The sequence below is a fragment of the Lepidothrix coronata genome, unplaced genomic scaffold, assembly GCF_001604755.1.
Source record: "Lepidothrix coronata isolate B3197 unplaced genomic scaffold, Lepidothrix_coronata-1.0 Scaffold20, whole genome shotgun sequence".
Classification (NCBI taxonomy): Eukaryota; Metazoa; Chordata; class Aves; order Passeriformes; family Pipridae; genus Lepidothrix; species Lepidothrix coronata.
Window position 1 is genome coordinate 5,124,531 of NW_016690200.1, and position 7,720 is coordinate 5,132,250.

The following is a 7,720-nucleotide window of genomic DNA, read 5'->3' on the forward strand; positions in this document are numbered from 1 at the left end:
AGAAAAAGAAAAAGAAAAAGAAAAAGAAAAAGAAAAAGAAAAAGAAAAGGAAAAGGAAAAAGAAAAGGAAAAAGAAAAAGAAGGGAAAGGGTGGGGAGTGAAAGAAAAAATGAAGGGGAAACGGAAAAAAAACAAAGGATAATATTATTTTTTTAAAAAAGCACTAGAACAAGTCACTCACTGGGTGCCTCTGTCTCTCCGCACTGGCAGGAGTGCAGCCCGGCTGGGAAGGAAATGCCGCTGAGGAATTTTTATACCGGGAGGGTCTCGATAAACCCGGGGCTCCGCAGCGACTGTGCCGGTGTCCCGGCGGTGCCGCCGGGGCGGTCCCCGCTCAGTGGGGCCGGGCTGGGCTCAGCCTGCCCGGGGAGACGGCTCCGCTCGACGGCCGGCGGAGCTGAGCCTCCCGACGGCGGGATGGATGGATGGATGGATGGATGGATGGATGGATGGATGGATGGATGCCCCGGGTCCTCGAGGGCGCCCATTTTTAAGCCTGGTTTTAAGCCCCCGGCGCAGGGCGTGGGGACAGGGCAGCAGCGCTGCGGTTTCACGCGTGAAGGATGTGCCGTGGGGATGCATATACATGTATTTATTTTATTTTTTAAAAAGTCACCTTCCGGGGCAGGTATAAACACCGAGAATCAGCCATACGTTGGGGTCGGCGTAGCCTGGACAGGGGGGGAACCCGGGAAACGTGCCGGGTTGGGAGTGCCGAGGAGGGTGGACGAGCCGAGATGGGGGTGGCAGCCCCCCCTCCCAGAACTGTTCGGGGGATGGGGATCGACGCTCCATCGAGCCCTGCCCAGCCTCGCCGACGCCGCCAGGACCGAGTCCCGCCGCCTGGAGGGAGCGGGCACCGCTCCCGGCATCCCGTCGGGGGCACGGGAGGGAAGGGGGAGGCAGGAGCGGGATGACCCTCCCCGAGCCGGGGGCTTTAACTCGCTCCGGGAGAACTCGTGTTTCCTCTCTCCCCCCACTCAGAGAAGCCGCTTTGCCCGCAGCTTTTTTATTTTGAGGGGTGACCCCTCCTTTACACACCCTGGGAGCTGGGGTGCACTGTGAGGGGGGGAAACGGAAGGGAAAACAGCGCGAGCTCTCCTGATGCACTTCCCGGGTTGACCCGCCGGGTCCCTCCGCACCAGGTGGCCCCATGGCCTCTACCCCCGCGGTGTGGGGGTGTTTTGGGGTGTTTAAGGTGCCCCAGCACCGGGGTGGGCCCTCCTTTGGGGAGGTATTTCTCTGAGAGGAGGAGGACGGTAAAGAGGAGAGCAACGTCCAAGAGCACAAACTTTCCGCTTCCCGCCCTCCCCAGCTTTAAGCGTTTCATGGATATGAGGGCGAAGTGTCTCCCCGGGATTTGCCCCTTTATTCCGCCTCTCCAAATTTCCCCGCACCCCAAGCACATCCTGCGGGCGAGAGTCGTCTCCAGAGCTTGGGAAAAGTCACCTTCTCTCTTTTAACATTTGGGGGGCGTCTAGTGCTGAGCTGGGATCTTTGGGCAGGTGAGCTGAGATTCCCACCCCCCCTCCCTCCGGCAGTTACAGCCCTGAGACCTACAGCCGTGGGATCTCAGGAGGGGAATTTCCATCCAGAGGTCACAAAATTGCTAAGCCATTTTAAAACGTGCCTTTAGCCTGTCCAGAGGCACTGGGGAAACCGCTTTCCTTCAACTGTTTGGCGGACACGAAATGATTAATGCAAATTAAAATTAATAAAGCAAAAAAAAAAAAAGAAATAAAATAAAAATTAAAATAAGTAAAATAAAATAATAAATCAGCAACTACACCAAGTCCCATCAGTGGCGGGAGGAAAAGAAGCGGCCTCGTCTTGCCCCTATGAGGGACAACAAGGGTGTCACAGTGGGATCCTGTCCCCCGCCTGCCCCTCACAGCCACAGCCCCAGTCACGGGAGGAGGACCCCGCTTTCAAATCTAGTTTTCTCAGGCTGTCCCTTTATTTTCAACCCATCTTGGATAGACTCGATCTTCCCATCCCCTTCCCAGCCGGGGGGAAGTCGTGGTGGGGAGGGCAAAAACTGCCCCCACCAAAAGACCAAAATAAAAAAAAAAGGAAAAGGAATCATGGGGGAAAAAAAAAAAAAAAGGTAAAACCATCATTTTCCTCCTCTCCTCGGATTATCCTGTGATCCCCGGGGGTTTTGCGAGGAGCGCTGGCCTTGACCGTCCTTTTCCCAGGCTGTGGCTGCAGATCCATCACCTCGCCCCCCCGCGGCAGCCCCCAGCAGGGTTTCCAGTGACAGCTCGGCGTTAATAGGAGCCCATTGTTGGAGCAATTAGCCCCAAGCTCGCCACCAGTCGCCAGATAAGGGTCGGGGGCTCGGGGGTTAATTCTGCCGGGAGGGGGGAAGGGGACCTCGAGGAGAGGGGCTCCAGCATCCCTCCGAGCTTGGGAAGGGATAGAGGGAGGGGGAATGGGGTTAACTCTGGCTCTAAAGGGTCACGAGGAAACGCTTTTAACACAAGTCACTTACAGTCCCAAAAAGGAGGGAATTAAATAATAATAAAATCAACAACAAAAAAATCCCGAACTCGGTGGGATGGGGCGGTCACACAACCTACCGCTCCCACAAAAATGATCCGTCAAAGGGCACTAAAGCTGCCGGGGCCCCCCGTTTTTGTTTTTTTTTCCTTCAAGTCTTCCTGTTAAAATAGATACAGGGAAGGCTGTTGTGGAGCCGGGACCTGGGGCCACCCCACTCTTCCGTCCTCGTTGGTGCCCACCGCAGCGACTGGCACCTCGGGGCGGGGACAGGCAGACCCCCTCCTCCCCCTTCTCCCCCCCTTCTCCTTTAGCCCCCCTTTAAACGACAATTGACTGAAAAGGGATTAAGTTACGTTTGTCGGGCTGCCTTTTTTTTTTTTTTCTTCCAGGGTACCAGAATAGTACAGGTAAAGCTGTACAAACAGCCGGGAGCGAGGAATTGGGGGGTTATGGAGAGGACACGGCCCAGGGCAGAGCTCCGAAGATTATTATTAATTTTTTTTGCCTGTGTACAGCAACTTGCCGAGAGAGAGGGACCCGGGGCTGTGAGCGGCGTTGCTGCCTTCCCGGCTGGGGCAACCCCTCCCGGGACACAAATCCTGCCAGCCCCCGGGACGGGACGGTGCTGGGCCCTGGTAAGGCAGCTGAGATAACCTCGGGTTAAACAAAGGCGGAGAGAAGAGGGAATTTTTTTTCCCTCTTCCCCCCCCCCCTTCGTGAATCAGGCAGGATTCCGTTTCCCCAAGGCCACCCCCCCGGCCTTTATCAGTAAAACGATGATCACCATCCCTCCAGCTAGGAGCCGGCAAATTAATAATAATAATAATAATAATAATAATAATAATAATAATAATAATAATAATAATAATAATAGTGGTCGAAGTGAGAGACTGCATTTCTGCATCTTCCCTTTCTCATCTCACATGAGCCTTCCCCTTCGCTTCAAAACCAGCCACATGAGTGTTTCATTCTTTTTTTTTTCCCTCTCTCACTCTTCATTTTTTTTTTTTAACATATGCGTATATATTTCCGTTCTATTCTTATAATTCATTTATCTCCCCTTCACGAAGATCTGGAGGAAACGTAAACACACGCACATAAAGAAGTGCCGAGCCATGCAAATTCAGAGAGAGAACAAATCATCGGCTGATTACACCGGGTCCAATTTTTTCTCCTTTCGTGCACCACCACCCACCCCAGACGCACACAATTTTTTTTTTTGTTTCAGCGCAAATGATGCTATTTGATGGAGGAGGAGGAAGAGAGGGGGAAAACCCTGCTCTGCCGTAGAAAAGAAATTCGAAGAATTAAAACTGGGAGGAGAGAAACTGGGACTTTTCTTTCCCCTCCTCCCCCCCGCTTCTTTGAAGCTGAGAGGAGGGCGACTGCCCCGGGACACTGCAGGAGTTAAAAAAAAAAAAAAAAAGTCTGAGAAAGATCAAAAACCGGCTCCGCAAGTCCCAGGGGCGACCTCTCCCCCCGACACATTCCCCAAACTGCGCGGCTGAGGCGCGGAGAGGAGCCGGGCAGAGGGGAGAAGGGGAGGGGGGGAGTCATGTCAACCCTTCTACCGGTGCCCCGTCCTGCTCCGGGATGGCAGGCAGAATCCAGCTCCCTTCCCTCCTTCCTTCTCTCCCTCCCTGCTTCCTTCCTTCCTTCCCCCGCAGCACAGCCACGGGTTCACGCTCAGCCCGGTAAGTCTCTTTTCTCCCTCCCCCATGCACCTTTTCCTTTCTCAGACAGCAGAAGTGTACTTGGACAAGGGGTTCTGCTTCTCCTTTTTATTCCCCCACCCCTTTTTTCCCGTTCTCTCCTTTTTACCCCTCTCTCCAGGCTGGGCGAGAGGTTCCCGACCCTGGAGCGGGTCCCCGCCGGGCACGGCGCTGGGCAGGGGTGGGCGGGCGGCGCTCCGGGGAGGATTCGACCCCACAGAATTGAAAAATAAGAGCAGAAAAAGCCAGAAAACCGCCTGAACAGCCACTCCAAATTACGGTGAGGTTAAAGGCATGTGCTTTAAGAGGGGGAAATTAGAAAAAAAAAGAAAAAGGAGAGAGGGGAAATCAGTTTATTTCGTGTTTCTCGGTTTTGCTTTATCTCCCAGGAACGTTTTGAGCGATAGATTTTAAGGCGTACTGAAGCATCTTGCAGGCTTTAAAGCCGACAAGCGCCGTTTTCCTCGAACCCCACGGAGAAGGTGAAGCTGCCGTCGTGTTTAAGGATTTTTTTTTCTTTTCTTTTTTTTTTTTTTTTTTCTGAAAGCAGAAATTACCCCGGGACTTAGATAAAGAAGAATACACAAATCGCCAGGCTGCTGGCGTGAGAGGAGGCGGTAGAATTAACGCCAGCTCCTTGGTGAGACGCAGGGGCATATCCCGACCTCCCGGGATTAAAGCCGGAGCGGTTTGCTCCGGGAAGCGTCTGGCTGCTGCTCGTTTGAAGCCGTCCCTGCACGCCCCAAAACAAACACCCCTTGTCCACAGACCCCACCGGGGGTAACCCCTCAAGACGCGGCCGCCCCGCATAGTGACAAGCCACTCCGTAAACACGGGGCTCACATCTACCGTCAGAAACTACAAAATTCAAATAGTACCGAGGATGTCGGAATCTACACGATTTCTTTTCGCTCTAAAGAGCGGACTACCGCGCCCCAAATTCCCCTGAGGAGTCCATACAAGCTCCCCGAGGTGCTGTCCCCCGCCCACCGTCCAAGAACAAGGCGATGCCCTGCTCATCCCGGGGGGCGAGCGGAGCCCCCAGACGAGACTTCCCTCTCCCTCGCATCGCACTCCCTACCTGCCCCTGCGGGGAAACACCTTCTCGTCTTATTTCCCCACCTGAAATTAAAACACCCCCTTCAGCTCCGTAAAAAAAAAAAAAAAAAAAATTCACATCCCCGGGGAGAAGGAAGCGCTTTGTCCCAGCCGGGAGCAAAACGCCGCGGGTGGAGTAGACCTTCCCTCTCCCCTCCTTCCTTTCCGAGAGCCTGTTTCGCCTTTCCCGTGGCCCTCAGGTTGCCGGGACCCTGCCTATCCCTCCTGTCTGTCCGGGATACATCCCAGTACTCCCAGGGAAGGGGGATCGGTGTCCGCCCTGTCGGAGCAGCAGCCCCTGCCCGCGGCACCGCTGGGTCTCGGCTCCCCCGCTCAGCACCTGCGGCCCATAAATAATGAAGAAAACAAGCGGGGCCCGTGGTTATTAATTATCCGGTTGCATTAAAATCTGTCACCCGGAGCCCGCTGCCTGTGTACGGACACGTGAAGGTAAGAGAGTTTGGATGGATGGATGAATGGATAGATAGATAGACAGATAGACAGATAGATAGATAGATAGATAATTTTCTCCCTTTTCGCTTCTGAAGACGTTCAATGACAGCTAACGCGGATTTCTGTACAGCCCAAGCCATTTCCAGGTTCCCTCTTGAAACACCCTCCGCCCGGTGTGGGGGGTGGAAAATTTTCCTGCAAGAGGGCAAGGAGGAGGGAGACTTAAATCCAGGGATACTAGGAAAGAGGGGAAGCTCTCCTCTCGCCCCGCGGCCCCGAGTCTTGCCGGAGCCCAGAACGGCCCGGACCGAGGATCCCCCCGGCGGGACTGGGAACCGCGGGAAGGTGCGGGGTCCGGCCCCGGAGCGGAGTCATCTCCCTCCCCATCTCAGCCTGCCTTAATTACACGTCTCTCAGGTAGCTCTGGTTTGGGTTTACAAGGTATAAAAAGGAGAAATATCTACGAGAAGCGGTGGAAGATCGTCCTAAATGGATTCTGCTAGAACCACAGTATTCCTGTTACGTGTTGTATATTAGATATTTTTAACATGGATGTATAGAGTATTACATATATAGTATATATTAGGCACTATAGAGCACAGATCGATGTCACTGAATCAAATCAAATCGGTATTTTTTGTGGGAATAGTACAGAACCGCAGCCATGGGCAGATGCCTGCCGGCATGAATAACGCTGTACACAGAGTCATACGACTAGGTCCGTATATACAAAGTATATATATTTATATATATATGTGCACATAGGTACTGAGACGGAACGGAAAGGCCCCGATTTCGCATATCCCGTAGGTATCTACCTACCTCTTCCATTCCTGAGATTAATATTTCACATCCCAGCTATGACAGCGCCGTGTCTCATCTCCCACCCCCCGCCATTCCAGTCTCACTCCTTTGCCCCTTAATACCCAGGGGTAAAACAGCTTTTCTCACCCGCTTCCAAAATTTCGGCTCCCTCCCGAATCGGGGTGGTGGGGGCTTTCCCCAAGGCCACCGGGAAAACTAAATTTCCCCCCATGCACCCCAAGCAATGAGGGAGGGTCGTGTTGAGTTTCAAGCCCTTTTAGCCGAGCTCCCCATCCTAATGCCCTCCACGTGGAGAAGGAGTAAAAAAAAAAAAAAAAAAAAAAAAAAAAAAAAAAAAAAAAAAAAAGAAGAAGAAGAAAAACAGGAGGAGGGTGAGGGGACACACGAACAGGCAAATCGGTGTTCACTGACCTGGGCAGACGCTTTTGATTTTGGCCGGTTCCTCTGGAGCGCTCAGGGCAGGAGTGCGGGAGGAGCGGAGCCGCTGCTGGCATGTCGCAAGCTCCCACCGAGGGGGAAAACCTGGGGGAGCCGCATCCTCCGAACGCCCACCCTTGCCCTCCTCCTCCTCCTCCGGGCTGGGCTGAAGATCAGAGCTCTTCCGGGTTGGGAAAGGGCAGAGAAGGAGTGAGAGGAATATGATGGGCCATTTCTTTACACACCCATCGATGGGGCGGGGAGGTGGAGGCGGGGGGGCAGGGGCAGGGCCAGGGCCGGGGGGACGCGCCAGGTACTGGGGCTCGCAGCGGTGTGAGCGTGATGTAACCCGTCCCGGGAGCAACTGTCAGCGCCGTGAGCCTGGAACACTGGGAAGAGAGAGAGGGGGAAATATAATTAAGCGTATGATCACACAAATAACGCCGGGGCTCGCTCCGCTGCATCGAAAGCTTTCAAGGAAAAGCGGTGACATTAACGGCGAGGGGCTGGTTCTTCTCCTCTGCCCCCCCTTCTCCTCGGGAGTGGAGGAGGGGGGACGGACACACCTTTAACTAGCCTATTTTCCTTTATTTACTTGTTTTTAACCATCGCTAATTTATTTTTATTTTGTATGTGTGTCTGTGTAAGGCTCCAGGATCTAGACAGGAAAAAAAAATAATAATAATTCACACGCATGTCTTGGCCCTCCG

General features: G+C 53.5%; 1 protein-coding gene across 2 annotated transcripts in view; it reads right to left on the bottom strand.

Moving 5' to 3' along the window:
• The window catches only part of GATA3 (GATA binding protein 3), a 28,668-nt gene extending 21,470 nt beyond the window's left edge, over positions 1-7,198 (bottom strand). For both annotated transcript variants that reach the window (XM_017807713.1, XM_017807711.1), the window contains exon 1: positions 7,005-7,198. The gene's annotated coding sequence lies outside the window, so the exon portion shown is untranslated. The remainder of the gene's footprint in view (positions 1-7,004) is intronic.
• Positions 7,199-7,720: the final 522 nt, after the last annotated feature.